We start from the raw sequence: 15,584 nt of genomic DNA, 5'->3' as shown, positions 1-15,584 counted from the left end.
ACAAATTTATAATTGTAATTTGAATACCATTTATACATTAATGGATGGCAAAGGATCTCCCTCATTCTATTTTAAAATTATTTTTATTTATGAGACAGTAACAGCTTCAAGTTAAACTTCCGTAAAAATAAAACAGGAGAAAAATACCGTGCATTCCCTTAGAATTATTATGTAACATTTTAAATCCAATTTAGCCAGAGACAAGTGGACCGCTGTGGAAATATTTAAAAAAAATAGTGACATTAAATGGCGCCTGACTATAAACACTTATTTACTTTTACATCATGTATAAACAAACGCTACTAAAACATTTACCTTCTAGATTTCCCATTTATTAACATTTTTTAAAGCGTGAGCGTTTAAAATTAAAAAGAAAAAAGAGATATCGTTAAACGTGCAAAAATGAGAGTTGGTATAAAAAAAAATTACCAAGTATTCGTAAATATTAAGAATTTAAAACTCCATAACGCTATATCAATACGTGCAGAAATACTCTTATCTGAGTACCAAAAATAAAACTTATGAACATAATCCAGGGTCAATCCGGTTGAACAAATAAAAAAAGTAAATCAAGCTAATGACGATGATAAATGGCGCTATATTTATTTGTAATTTTTAATTTTATAGTGACTTCTAATTTCGATTAATGATAATTTTTAACATTTATTATCATTTTCTGGGTAACATTGAGTAATTATATAAATAAATTAAATTCAAAATACTTAGTGTAATCAAAGCCGCATGGAATAGTGGCAAGAATGCTAGCTAGCAGCACGGAAATGATTCAACGGGGATCTGTTGAATCGCAATTCCGATTCTCTGGGCGTAAAATGAACCAGTCCTCATGTCTCCAGGGGAGGCAATAAAACGGGGTGCTAAGTGTTGTAGAAACGTAAATGAAATAAATCAATACCGAATACGTGACAAGCATGTTTACTATTTTATAATTGAAGTGCATTATGTCTGTATAATATGTATTTGTATTTTAAATGTTCGAAGATAGTAACTAGTGAGTTTCTTGCCGGTTCTTCTTGGTTTATTTACATTAGTAGCTTTAGGTTTAAGACAGTTGGGTAAAATGACAATTCAAAGTTGTTTAAGCCTACTTGAATAAAGTATATTTTGATTTTTATATTTTCACATTCTTGTTAATATAATTTTAAATAACGTTTCTTAATCTATTATATATTCGAAAACGATGGCAACTTTACATTTAATTCCATACTGCTGTATAGTATATGCCTAATTAAAATAAAATATAATATTTTGATATATTCGTAATACATGATTTCGACTGTAGCTAGATAGTAAAAGATTTTTATTCTAATATTTCAGGTGAATAAATAGATCTAGAGATAATCAATAAACGGTATTCCCTTGAGACGCAGACGAAGTCACGATAACATCTCTTAAGTAATAAATTGGAAACCTATTCAATAGTCAATCAAGTGAAACCTGAAATTGCTCAAACATTTCGATCTACCAATTTTTTTTATTAATAGTCTGTAAGAGATTGCCATAAAACAATATAACGCCTTCTTAGTTCTTTTCAGCTTGTTTTGAGATTTAAATAAAAGATATAAGATAATTTTCGGAACGTTATTAATATACGAGGACGGACGTGTTTAATTTGTAAACTCTAGTTGATTTATTGGCTGTTGAACATTATTTGACGTAATGTTCTTCCGATCCATTTCAGACACGGCGGCGATTCTCTATAGAGGCTGATTAATTGGGTAAGAAATGTTACGGTACACAACGATGTGCGCAAATACGGGCACAATCTCTACTATCATAATCTCGCCTTACGGCAAGCCCGCTTGGCTTTGTTATTTGCGATGTATTTCGGTATTATGAAAACGAATTCCTATCTCGTTGCTTTTTTCGCTTTACCCGAGAATAGCATGATATTTATTATATTATACACCAATAAATTTGTGTGATGAACTCTTTTTTTTCACATATATAATGTAAAAATGTAATGTCACAAATTCTCAGGACGAAAGTTCCAAAAAATAATTGAGGTCACCTTAAACGATAATAATAATTAATTAATACGTAGTTGTGAAAACTTAATGAATAAATTGTAATTAGAGAGCGGCGCGACTCCCTGAATACGTAAGTAGTTCTGAATAATTTTCACAGATCATAAATCAAACTGCGCTCACTTTAAAGTCCCATAAACATCGATCTTCAAATTCCTTCACATTAACAGAAGGGTCTATGCCTTGTGCTTTCAGTTTACACGTAGATCAAATTAACAGAGCTTTCACTCTAATAAACAAGTTGAATGGACCTTGCAGTAAAGAACTCTTTAAATTACTCCATTGCAATTCCTTTCAGATTGTTCTTAAGACAGCATATATACCTTTTATAAAGGAAAAGTTTTGGCGCACTTAAGGTGTAACCACAAACTAATCTAATTACTCTGTTATCTTTAACTTTTCAATTATTCTATCTTTAGAATATTTGTAATAGTTTTATCAAATTTATTGACATATCGGTTTTAGGTAAATCATCTCATCTCTCAGGACGAAGGACGTCCACTGCTGGACATAGGCCTCCCCCAAAGATCGTCACAACGACCGTTCTTGTGCAGCAACCAGCGGCTTCCCGCGACCTTAAATTACTATTTCCTTAGGTAAATTAAATTAGTAAATTAAAAAAAAAATCGTCAATTTAATATATTTTTATGATATAGTCAGGTAGACGAAAAAATGGGCCACCAAACTCCCCTAGGTTGTTTTATAAGCTAAAATGTCTTTTGTGTCTCTACATAAAAAAAAAACATAAATTATAACATAATAGTACATATAGTAAAGCATAAATGTAATCAAGTCGTAACTACATTTTTTAATATAAATATTAAACAAGTATGTGTCGGTTTGTTTGCGTTTCCGGCGTCAACAAGTCCGATGCTAATATTGTAACTGGAAAACTCGTAATAAAAGCAAACACGACTTTGTTACGAAGTGAGTCTTATTTATATAGCCTTAGGGTAGGATTCCGATTTACAATGTTTACTTATAACGTTGGTCTGGCGATAATTTTTTTAATCTACCATTAACTCTAGACAAAACGTGTGACAAAATATTTGTTCAGATACAAAGAAGATGCTGATAATGTACTTTTTTATCAATAAGATACATATTTAAGTACAACAGCACTATGTTCTACTCAAACGATTCAAAAACTAACTAAGCACAATGAGATAAATTACGCTAATGAATTATTTAATGAACCCAGTGGTTGTGGTTATTAATACTAACAAAATACAATTTCAACTCACAGAGATTCTTAATTGAGGGAGTTTGAAATAACAACGCGTTACTAATTGTATTGGTAAAGTTTAATTGTATTACACCACCTAAGTTTATTTTAAACAAAAACATTTCAGTTGAGATTGAAATGATTTCATCAACCATTGTTATTAGAAATAGTAACGTATTTATTCCGCTGCGGGTTTGCTTTCTTTTTCTTTTAAGGTGGAAAATTGCAGGCTGCAACTTATTCCACTACCCGACTCCCTCACGTGTTGGTTACTTACAAATACATGATAGTGACTGTATGAAACAATCTAAACGCGCTTATAAACCAAAAGGTGTTGCAAATGTCCATGGGTATCTATGGGTTGTCACTTTCCATTAGATGAGCCTACTGCCAGTTTGCACCCTATTCCATACAAAACGGAGACAGCAGCGAGCAGCAACTTGTTCGAGGACAAGGTGGTAGTCGCATGTACGACATTTTGTCAGTATTTGTGGGAGGGGGCCAGCAGGTGGCCCACTGGGCTCGTCAGACTAGCGCAGTACAAACGTTAAAATTATTATGTGTATAGCTATGATCAAATTAATTATATCGGATATTGTATACGAATGTCAATATTGTCATAACGACTGTCCGTTTAGATTGAAAATTCAAATGTAATATTTGACAACTTCGTATAAATTTAATTAAATGAATCATGTACGACTTAATTACGAGTATTGTGTGATTGTATTTACAAAATTAACAACAATAGATTGAAATGAAGTAATTGATGATATTGAAAATGATTATAATAGTTGAAAATAAATACAAATTTACTGAAACAAATATCAATGGTAGCACTGAAAGGACATGAGTGCTTCTGTGGAAAATCAAACATATTTGACCAAGTTATTGGTCAAGAACTAGTACGTCAAAGCTAAGCGAGTATAACGAGGACCGAGCAAAAAAATGAATACCCGGCCCAACTGGACATTTAAGCGTTATAAAGAAACCGGTAACTGAGTCGCATTGAGTGTCACGTGACCAATTACAAGCGTGGACTCGTAAAGGGTCACTCGAGCCTACCCATTAATTGTATTTAGACAAATTTAGGGAGGCTATGACTTTCGGAGTTACGAAGTAATTTATGACCAACTTACGTTAAGTATTTACCCAAACAACGGAGATATTCTTACTAATGAGGACCTTTACAACTTCTCATACAAGACCCCCCCCTCTAATGAGGCGAGATCCGGAGCTCCGTGTGTGAAAAAACAGGGTTCGGAGGGATACATTTTATGATGCCCTGATGTCTAAATGTTTTTGTTAGTTTAATGTAAAACACAGCTTAATGTGGTATTTAGTAATAATAATAGCCCGAGTCTATTGAAGGCTTGAGAATGTTTCAGATCGTATGGTACTAGCATCTAATGTAGCCCTAAGTAATTTTTTATTTCTGTAAGGAAAAGTTCCTGTCAGATGTCACCAGACAGGTGACAGGACCTGATAAGTCCAGAGAAAAGGATCCCTTATCTCCTTTGATTCTGCACCGAGGAAGAATAGGATGCATCTGCTGGTTAATCTTCAAAATTGGCTATAATTCTTTCAGGAAGTCTATTGGTGTGTCATAAATATAATAAAATAGTTCAATCGGCTCCATAGTTTTGTTCACACATACATATAACGCCCAGTAATCTGATTGTTCAGCTTACTAGGCGTTATATGTAAGCTTGTTTTCCCATATAAATATTTTAAAAAGAATTATACAAAAATTTCGTTTAAATAATAAAACACTATATAATGTTGCTTGCGTATACCTTGGGGCGTAGTTCCAGGGAGGTCGATAGCGTTTCCGCTCTATATATTAACAAGGCGATTTTTAAATTTAATTCGCCAAGCTGTTCTGGGCGATGTTTCGTGTTTCCACGCTTGTTCACTCGAATTGGAAGCAATAGGATGTCCATATATTTACAATAAATCTCTAGCACAAAAAAAGCACACGGCCAACTCGACTGCGTAAAAAATGGCCTAAAGCTGGAAACGAGCCAGACGTTTGAAACTTTAACTAACAGTTACATTCCAAGGCTTCTTTTTGAGCCTTTATTTAATACGATACCTTTTAAATAAATTGTATATAAACATGTAAAGTAAATAGGCAAACAACTTGCAACAATCCCACCTGTGGGCAAAGTCATCTCCCTTTAACGAAAAGGTCTGGTGAATGCACATGTTGCAGTAATCCAACTCAGCCAGGATTCCTCACAATGTGTTCCTTAACCATCAATCTCGAAATTAATGATGAAAATAAGTTAAGCGAGACCACAATAGTGACGGACGATAAATATTAACTTATTTATGAGAATAACTACATAAAACTTTGACATTTTTAGCGGACATTGGCGTAGTAAGAAATATTATCCACTTCTTACATCGCTAATGCGCCGCCAACCTTGAGAGCTATAATGTTATGTCCATTGTGTCTGCACTTACACTGGCTCACTTACCCTTCAAACCGAGACACAACAACAAGTATTGCTGTTTGCGATTTACCGCCATTATTTTAATATCTGATGAGTGGGCGGTACTTATCCAGGCTTACACAAAGCTCTACCATCAAATTGCCCTAATAATCGGTCAAATTCCAATCTCTTGTAACAGTCTACATCAAAAGGATAAAAGAAATCCGAGTATTTACCTAAAAGATCTTTATTTTAATACATTTCGACAAAGTATAGATAAGTACGGTCGTAAAATAAGAACTTTACACTGAGTTAGCACAGCCTTAATTAATGTATCACAAACTTTTTAACTTAATACATACTTCTCTCATGTTTGAAAAACACTTGCTAAAGGAAATTTATCCATATAACTAATAGTATAAACATGAAAATGCTTTGCTCTATATATGTCAATAAATACTGGTTCAAATTTGGTCCTACAGAGCTATTTTTCAAGAGCAAATCGAAACTCACTACAGAACACGATCGTGAAATTTGCGGAAGTAATGAGCGATATTGACTATTATAAATATAACATAAAATACATATATCAAAATATCGTACCAATACAAGTCAATTTTTTTTTACGTACGAAGAGAGTTCTCACTGCATTAATACATTCAGGTAGGGATTCAATTAGAGAACTTATACATCTAATTAAGAATCAGCATACCAGAATCGTTAATAACGAAGAATCATCAGGGACTTCAAAGCAGCATGAACTTTAAACTCGCTTGACAAGCCACCGTAACGCGCTGCTCTCTGAGTTAATTCAATTCATTCCTCTCGAGACAGATTTCATAACATAATGTATTAATTAGCGTAAATTAGCAATGCAAGCGCTGAATATATTCTTCGTAGTAATATTAACGCAACATAATTATAATAAATCTGTAAAAAGGATCACAATTTTCAATGGGACATGAAGAACTATTCTTCTGTCCGATCATAGCGGCCATTCTCCTTAAATATTAGCAGGATATATTATAATAACTAATATGTATAATATAATATATTACTATAATATAACATGATCTTGATAAAGCCATCACGAAACCGAATTAAAAATATTATTTTTAAAGCGATTTTTTTGTATTGATATGATTGTCTAGATTTTTTTTTAATAATATTACTTAGTGGTAGAACTTTGTCCAACTGTGTAGATTCATCACACAACAAATATTCCACCGCCAAACTTAGTATACTAGCTAGGGACATAAATGTTAGTCACCGAGATTGGTGAGGCTTGACAATGTCCCATAATTAATATTTGTTAAGGAACAATACCAATAATTAAAGAAATAATAATGATTACAATTTCATAGAATTAATATATTCCTTATGAAATGAAATGAATGTTTTAATTACTGATAAGTACGCAATTATATTCGTAACGAAATGTATTTTTCAATATTATACTTAATGCCATCCCCCTCGACTGCTCGAAGAGATAAAGACCTTTTTACTGGGAATTTATTGTGTATTTATATGGACATTTTATTCAACAAATACGGAGAAAAAGTACTTGTACTACTTACATATAAACAATTACTCTCGAAAAGTATTAATTTTAATAACGAACGACCTTTGTTAATGTCGTAAGGGACAGGCGTTTTATTATTTATAATTGGTGTTTTTCAAACATAATATTGGATTAATATAGCGTTATTGGCTGGTCCCGGTGGAGGAGAACACCACGAGCTCCACTCGTGACTGTCATGAGAGCCTAATAAAGCACAACCGAGAGGTCAGCCCCCATTTACTGACCAAATTAAAAGGATAATTGTCGCTAAAATTTCATAAATGATAACTTTTGGATCCGAAATTTTAATTAAAACCATTTTGTCGGTTCAGCTCTTCTTCCTTTCCACTGACGATATGTTTCCACCCGCATTAGAGAAGCTTGATAGAATGAGCTCCAAAACTTCTCCAATTTTAATTTTTAATGTTTGCCTAATATCCATAAATGTCATAAAGAACTTTATAATAAAACGATTTTGAATCAATTTATGTACACAAGGGCGCAAGAATGGCGCACCGTTTCTTTTGAAACTTTAAAAAGTACGCCCACCTCCCAAAAATCAATTCCAACTGTCAAAGATTTATGATATATGTCGGCATACAGTGGAGGCAAGTTTAAAAAGAATAAAATGTCTGTACTTCTGTTAGTCTATTTAAAACTAGTTACGTATTCAGGATGTGACAGCGCAGCGCCGTGTAATTTATTCATTAAGTTTTGACATTACGGATTTATTAACCATAATTTATTGTTTCAGCATTATGATGACATATTCTTTTGAATTAGATTCTTAAATAATATTGCTATAAAAAAAATATATATTATTTAGGTTATGAAGAGTCCATACGATCGTTTAAGTTGACTACGTGCGCTACCAAAAGGATAAGTTATGATTATTTTATCAAGAATTAGATTTTTTGTTTCATATATATAATTATAATTATTATCAATATCAAAACATATCATTTATATAGTAAAGGGTACAGTGTCCATCAAAGTCAGATATCATTAATAACTATATATTTTAGGTCCTTCCAGCCGGATATAATCCAATGTTTTTTTTAAAGATATGCTTGTATATAACACAGTGTTATGTCAATACGTCCGTGGCAAAGGATGTGTGAATTTGATAAACTTTGGCAAAAGTGGTAAAATTTACTTTTAATTAAATTGTGCGTTATACATGTAAATTATTGAAGGTCTGTTTTAAAGTCCGTCTGAAGCGCCTAGCAGTGGGAAATTTACAGGCTGCTAATGGTAATGCTAAGAATAAACATCTTTTTTACATTGAGTTATTAAATAAAGTCGACGTGAAACGTGTTTGTTGACACAGTATCGAAGCTAAAACATGCCAGCGAGACTTCTCAAATGTTCCCGTTTAGAAAGTTGCGGACTTATTTATGTATTGGGTAGAAAATATCATTTGAGGAAGTAACAAGTTAAAGTTTGAAGTCTGAATTTTTATGTTGAAGCTCCTTTAGACTTTTATTTGTAGTCTCGACTCTGCCAATTTCATTTTATAGTCGTAATAAGTTTTAAGTGTGTTTGAAGTGCGTCAGATCAAAACTACGCAAGTTGCAAAAAAAGTTAGTTTTGCTTACGTTTGATTTTTTAAATGTTTAATTCAATATATATTATTTTTAAATAGATTAAAAAAAATCTATAAGACTGTATCCTTTACCTATACACTAAATAAGTTAATTGAAAATGATCTTTAAATAATTATGAAATTTAAAATAAAGAGTTTAAAAATAAAATATTTAATAAATTCTGTACTGTGTTAATATTACGCGGGTAATTGTGTTTACATTAAAAAAAAAATTAAACAGTGTACAGAATAGAAGAGGCACTTCTTCTTGATACGTGGGTGATGGGAGAGCTGACTAAGGAAGGTTTTTGTCAAACAAACGTCAAACAAATGTAGAATGTAATACATTAATAACAATTGTTGATATTAAGTAAAATATTATTCTCTGTACAATACAATTATTTCTTGACATTATAATTAATGAAATCTTTAACAATACCGAAGTACTTGAACTGACATTTTTATGGTAAAATTATAAATATTCCTCACTGAAAAATATTTCATTTTCGCCGCTAGAATATTATTTCCACGTCGGTAGAAAGATACAGCATGATGGAGCAGAAATCTATCGAGTAATACAAATCGCTCGTTTGCAAGTCATTTAAAATAAAATCAGAATATCGAAGCGGAGCGTTGAATCGATTATGCGACGTACGACCGCCGAATAAATGAATGCAATGAACGATACGGCCTTGTCCGTACGTATATGAAGAACTATCCTCACTACACATGTCCGGGATGAAATAAACTAATTATTTTAGTTCTATGTTGAAATCTGATAGTTTCCAACCTGGTGATTTAGTTTTTTATATTTAGTAATTTTACCGCTATTAGTAAATGTCACCGATTTGAGGAAATCTTACTTATTAGATAGACATCCTACGGGCAAGTGTTGAGAAAATATCCAGTAGTTCGTTGAGAGGTATAAGCATTTATCCCCATCTCCCTTACAGACTCCGGAGTTTTGAACTTGCACACTTTGCACACAAACCATGTCAAATAACCGAGTCAAATGAACAAAGACCACTCTCACTAAATATGAAATAATTAAATTCAATTTGTATCTGCATATTAAATTTAATTTATTAATGGTTTCCATGTGACTGCATACGAACTTTTTCTCACAAATAAATAAATATGTAGACAAAATTGTAGACAGTTTCACTGTAGGAACGTTATACAATATTTCGTTTCATCTTCACTTTCCGCTGTAAATAAGACGGATGTTATTAAAACTATCAATACAAATATGCCACGAACAGCCATTACAGTGTTACTATGTTAAGAAATGTGACGAATTTGCGCTGTAAAGAATTTCTGAAGCTATTTTATAAAATTAAGCACTTTAAAAGTCGATATTTTCCCGTTGAATTCCGAAGCTAATATAATATTTCGCTTAACACAGAAGCTTCGCTGTTCGTTCTGGGTACGTCACTTTGTCGAGTGGTGCCTTTCGTCGGAGATCATGTAATAATCAGTAGACATTAATAATAACAGCTTCGTTCCAATGTAAAGTCATAGAACCACTTAAAATTAAAATGTAATTTAGTCGTTATGACACTTCATTTGAGACGAGAATTGTTTTTTCTGACTCCACTTGTTCCAATGCAGGCTGCATTGGGACAACTTGGATACACATGGTAGATTCTTATCCACCACATACAGTTTTCCTCACGATGTTTTCCTTCTCCATCGAGCATGAGATGAATATTAAACACATATAATAATATTTTTTTAACTAGTAAATAATGATTTAAATGTAATACGACCTCAGTAAATTCCTTTTTTTATAATTTTATTTCCATTAAAATTTACTTGATTAAAAACATCCATTGTCGTCTTGCAAGCAATGTTAACCTGTATAAATATAATATGAAATTTTAAATATATAAATAACGTTCATACCGCAATACAGACACGGCAGCCAATATTAACTGACTTAAGAAAATATTAAAGCGCTACATTATGTGCGTAAACACAGATGATATACCGAAAGACGTTATGTTCTCTCATTGTCAGAGTCCGACGGGACAGCCACCCGACACGACCGCAGAGATTATACGGCGTCACGAGCTCTCAAAGGCACAAAAGTGTAAGACTTCCAATTATCTAACTCCAGTTTGCTACCCAGGATTTCTAGAGCAAATACGTACAAAATATATACATATACACTTTAATGACATGGACAACGTTGATTCTGTACATCGCCAATGCGTCATCAACTTTGAGAACTAAAATTTTAGGTCACACAGGTACTATAATACCACTGGGTCAATATAACACTGTGCTACTGGGTCAAAACCCGTTGACACGGTCGCTGGTTGCCTGGCTACCGATGAGGAAAAGCCCGGGCAAGGAGGAGTACCTCGAGGCCCTTACCCGACTTGACTAATGGCCTAGCAGGAGGAACCCACTCTCTCAGGTACTATAAAGATATACAACTTTAAGTTTGAAGACAAACATGAAAACCGAAATTCTTGGCCTTTTTTCCGGCTAGGAAAGTTGAAATTAGTCACTTTTCTCTACTATACCTGTGCTATACATATAAACCTCCTTGACTCACTTTGCGCATTAAAATCCGTTGCGCAATTTAAAATATCTAAGCGAATAAACGGCGGGAAGCGAGTTGGATTTTATGTTATTAAGAGATAAACAGATCTTGTTGTACGTATACAAAACACGAGTAACTCACGTTTTCTGATCTTCGCTCCGTAAATTCTTTTGAGGCTTTACCCACAGCTGCCGGGGCGTTACGCTCGGAAGGCTTCATTTATGTTTGTACAAATATATACATATATTTACATAACACATATAATTAAAGGAACTCGCGTATACAGGTGACTAATATCCATTAAAAATATCTTCTTCAGAAATCCAATTTATTTAACTTGTAGATCAATTAATTCACATAGGTAGGTACAATTTCAACAAATAAATTCAAAATATTTTTAAGATTGAAAAAGAGGATAAAATCCTCGTCTGCGAAGTACCTTCGTAGTTAATTGCATGGTTTAAATCTTGCAACTGATTTTAAACAAGTTTCATTCAAACAATTGAGCTGTCTGCATTGCATTTGTTTTATTCAACACATGAGTAGACCGGAAGTACGTCATTTGTTTTAAATAAAATGAGGATTTAGTTTATCTTTTTTTATGGCATTGGTTGGTGGACGAGCATATGAGCCACCTGATGATGAGTGGTCACCACTGCCCATAGACATTGGCGCTGTAAGAAATATTAACCATTCCTTACATCACCTATGCGTCACCAACCTTGGGAACTAAGATGTTATGTCCCTTGTGCCTGTGATTATACTGACTCACTCACCCTTCAAATCTGAACACAACTATACTGACTACTGTTATTTGGCGATAGAATATCTGATGAGTAGATGGTACCTATCCAGACGGGCTTGCACAAAGCCCTACCACCAAGTGGTAACAAGTTATCTATATACCATTCAAATAAGCGGCAATTGTGAAAAAGTATATGATAATGACGACGAATAGTCCAAAAGTCAAGAATCTGTGACTTTTATTTATTTATTTATATCATGAGGTGGGCTGCATGACGATGATTTGATCGAGGCTTAAATTAGTTTAACTGAATCGTGATAATTATCCAGCTCTCTGATGTGATTAATAGTCATCAAACGATTCAACAATAATCAAGTCATGAGAAGGTTTAGCAATCAAGCGTTTTAACAGTGATTGATTGTAATATCCGGATCAGTTTATCCGAGTTAATGACAACTGACTGAAGAGATTAGTGAGCCGAGCGATGGCGCTCTGCCAACATCTACACTGACGACCACCGATCGCTATCTGATCGAATATCCTCATACTGGAATCTTTACAACGTAGAGATAAAAAGATCTATTTTAACTATTATATACGATGGATGGATTGTATGAAAGACGATATGGTTAGAAAGAATGTTACTTGTAAGATGACGTTCGACAGAGATGTATGGAAGAAGCAGACATGCTGCGCCGACCCCAAGTAAAATTGGGATAAGGGCAGGAGAATGATGGAATCTGTATTATTATTGTTTTATGTGAATAGTTAAGAGAATATGATGTTGCTTAATCATAATAAAAGCCGATTTGAACTTAAGCTAGAACACGTGAATCTTATGTATATCTAGCATCGCTTGGACCGGACGCCGCGTCACTTAGCTTTGAGATGTGTAATCTCTGATTATATAATTCATTTCTTGAGACAACGAAATGATACATTAGATGACATTGACGAGACAACGTAATGATGTTCTCTTGTCCAAAACAAGTTAATAGAACCAATCCTCAAAGCAAAGAAAAAAAATGTTTTTTTTTTTTTAATAACTGTGTAAAAAAAAATCGTGTTCAGTAAAAATGTTTTATTATTTATCTAATAACGCTCAACATGTTTCTACATCATGAACGCGTCAATATACATCGTAAGGAAATTTAAATAAAAAAAAACATATAAAAGTTTTATGCCAGATCAACATGGAATAGATCTTAGCAGTTTGTCAATCGCTCAAACACAATTCAGCGAACGCGATAAATTCAAAGCAGACCGCGAATTCTTCAGATCAGAAAATCTGTTTCAAATCTTTTGAAGTCAGAATGTAAATGCTTGAATTGAAGCCAACTTTGCACTTTCTATCGCTTTCCTTGAGATTTCATTTGTGCAATATGTCTTAGGACGTCTACACTCGTGAGACATATCGCGTGTCAGGAGTATCGGAGGTGGAGTATAAAATGAATAAATATCAGTGGAAAGGCGAGTGTGTAACGAATACTACAGTGAGTATATACGCTCTTGTTATTTAAATCTGTTAATGATAAAATACAAATTGCCAATAATAAACGAATTTACACTTTTCCATCAATCAGCTCATATATGTAAGTATGTTTTAAATAATAATTCGACAATCTCGCGAACTAACAATGCAATTAACAAAATCTCCTGAAGTTCACGATCTGCCTAAATCTGCAGTTAGTGCTGTACTTACTATATGCATTAAACAAGTAGGTGTATTATTACACTGCTCAGTGGTTCAGTGATTAAGTTTTAAGGCCGGAGATCCCGTAGGTCCAAGGTTCGAACTCCTGTTCAACCCATAAATTCTTATTGAGTTTTCTATCACAAAGTTCTCAGGAGCAGTCTGGAGTCACGAGTTAGCATTATTCGAACCGCCGTGTATCATAAAGTCTGAACTCTTACCAGTCGTATCAAATTTATTGTCCCTTCGGATTTTACTAGTGTGCTTACGCGCACACTAGTGCATATACGTACTTACAAATATTTCATGAAGCTACTTACTAGTCACCCTTGTGAACGTCCGTCGTGATCCAATATGGTCAAAAAGACATCTAAACTGTATTTATTTACTTTTTTGAATATTATTCTACAGTTGGTACTACCAACATCCGTGAAAGATCAGTGATAAAACCCTGAAGACCTGAATAGTGAGCGATGTTTCTGAGTTCCACTCGGGTAAGCACAATTAAATGTATACGTGCTTAATAATTTAATGTGTCACTGGAAATAACCAACCTGCTTTAGAGTAGTAGGGTGGAGTACGCTCTAAACCTCTTCAAAAAGGAAACCAGCAGTGGAATATATAGGCAGTTAATTTAACCTTACTAATAAAAATTCTGTTCATACAAAGTAAAGAGAAAAACTTTTTTAATAAACCAGACAAACACTGAAAACGTTATATTAGTTTAAACAAACAACCGTCAAACAGAAGCGAAGAAAAACTTATTTCAAAACTCAATAATATAAAGTTGACAGTTAAATTTGACATGATACTAAAGTATGTGTTAAATATCCACTAACGGCCGGAAAGGGAACCATGTCGCACGCATAATGTTTTCAGCCGCTTTTAAAGATCCCGTGTAAAAAAATACACGGTATTTCACTTAATGTTACAATGAGAGGAGTAGCGACGTGATTAATGGATTACTATTTATTACAGCGAGACGGAAAGGGTGCTTTAGAGTGTGCTCAAAACTAAATTTATGCTGAAATTAATATCGTATTTAAAAGATGTATTTTATACTGTTTGTTTAAATAGGTTTGTTTGTACAAACAGTGTAAAATAAATAAATTAAATATGATATTACTTTTAACATAAATTCGAAATGCGGTAGTATTTTAAAAATTGCTGTCTCATAGTTAGTGTATGATATTATGATGCCCTTTGTTAAAATGTTGCTGTCTTATACTCCTGGGTGTTGAGAAGTTCCGTATATTTTTCCGGTGTTAATTAAAAGTCCAAAAAATTACGTCTAAAATCGAAGTAAAAGTAAAGTGTAAAAAACTATCTAGAGATAAATCATTAACAGTTTTAAAACTAAACAAAATTGTTATTGTTTGGATATATACCTATTGCTTGATTTTAAAATCGCATCTCGCGAATACTGAAAAAAAATCAGCGTAAATCTTTTAGCTTTCTTTTGTTGATAGTACTCAGTGTCGACAGAACACCACCACAATATGGCATCGATGTGAGTCAGTGTGAAGTGTGAGTACGCCAATGTTATTACAAAACATAAGGAAAGGACATAACACATTAGTGCCCATGTTTCACTGCTTATTGACTGGTTAACTAATTCATTATATCTCTTTGAATGTCATTTGCTAGTTTGCACCAAACAGTGACATTAACCACAAATAATCAGTTCAAAGTCGGATTGTTAATTTATAAAAATAAAAGTATAATCTTTACATTTCTATTC

General features: G+C 33.3%; 1 protein-coding gene across 1 annotated transcript in view; it reads right to left on the bottom strand.

The window, feature by feature from the left end:
- Positions 1-15,584, bottom strand: part of LOC125064564 (somatostatin receptor type 2-like) — a 109,821-nt gene that overhangs the window by 70,946 nt on the left and 23,291 nt on the right. The window lies entirely within an intron of this gene.

This window comes from Vanessa atalanta, chromosome 6 (genome assembly GCF_905147765.1).
Source record: "Vanessa atalanta chromosome 6, ilVanAtal1.2, whole genome shotgun sequence".
Taxonomy (NCBI): domain Eukaryota; kingdom Metazoa; phylum Arthropoda; class Insecta; order Lepidoptera; family Nymphalidae; genus Vanessa; species Vanessa atalanta.
Note: the sequence above shows the minus strand (reverse complement) of the source record. Positions and strands in the feature narration are given on the sequence as shown.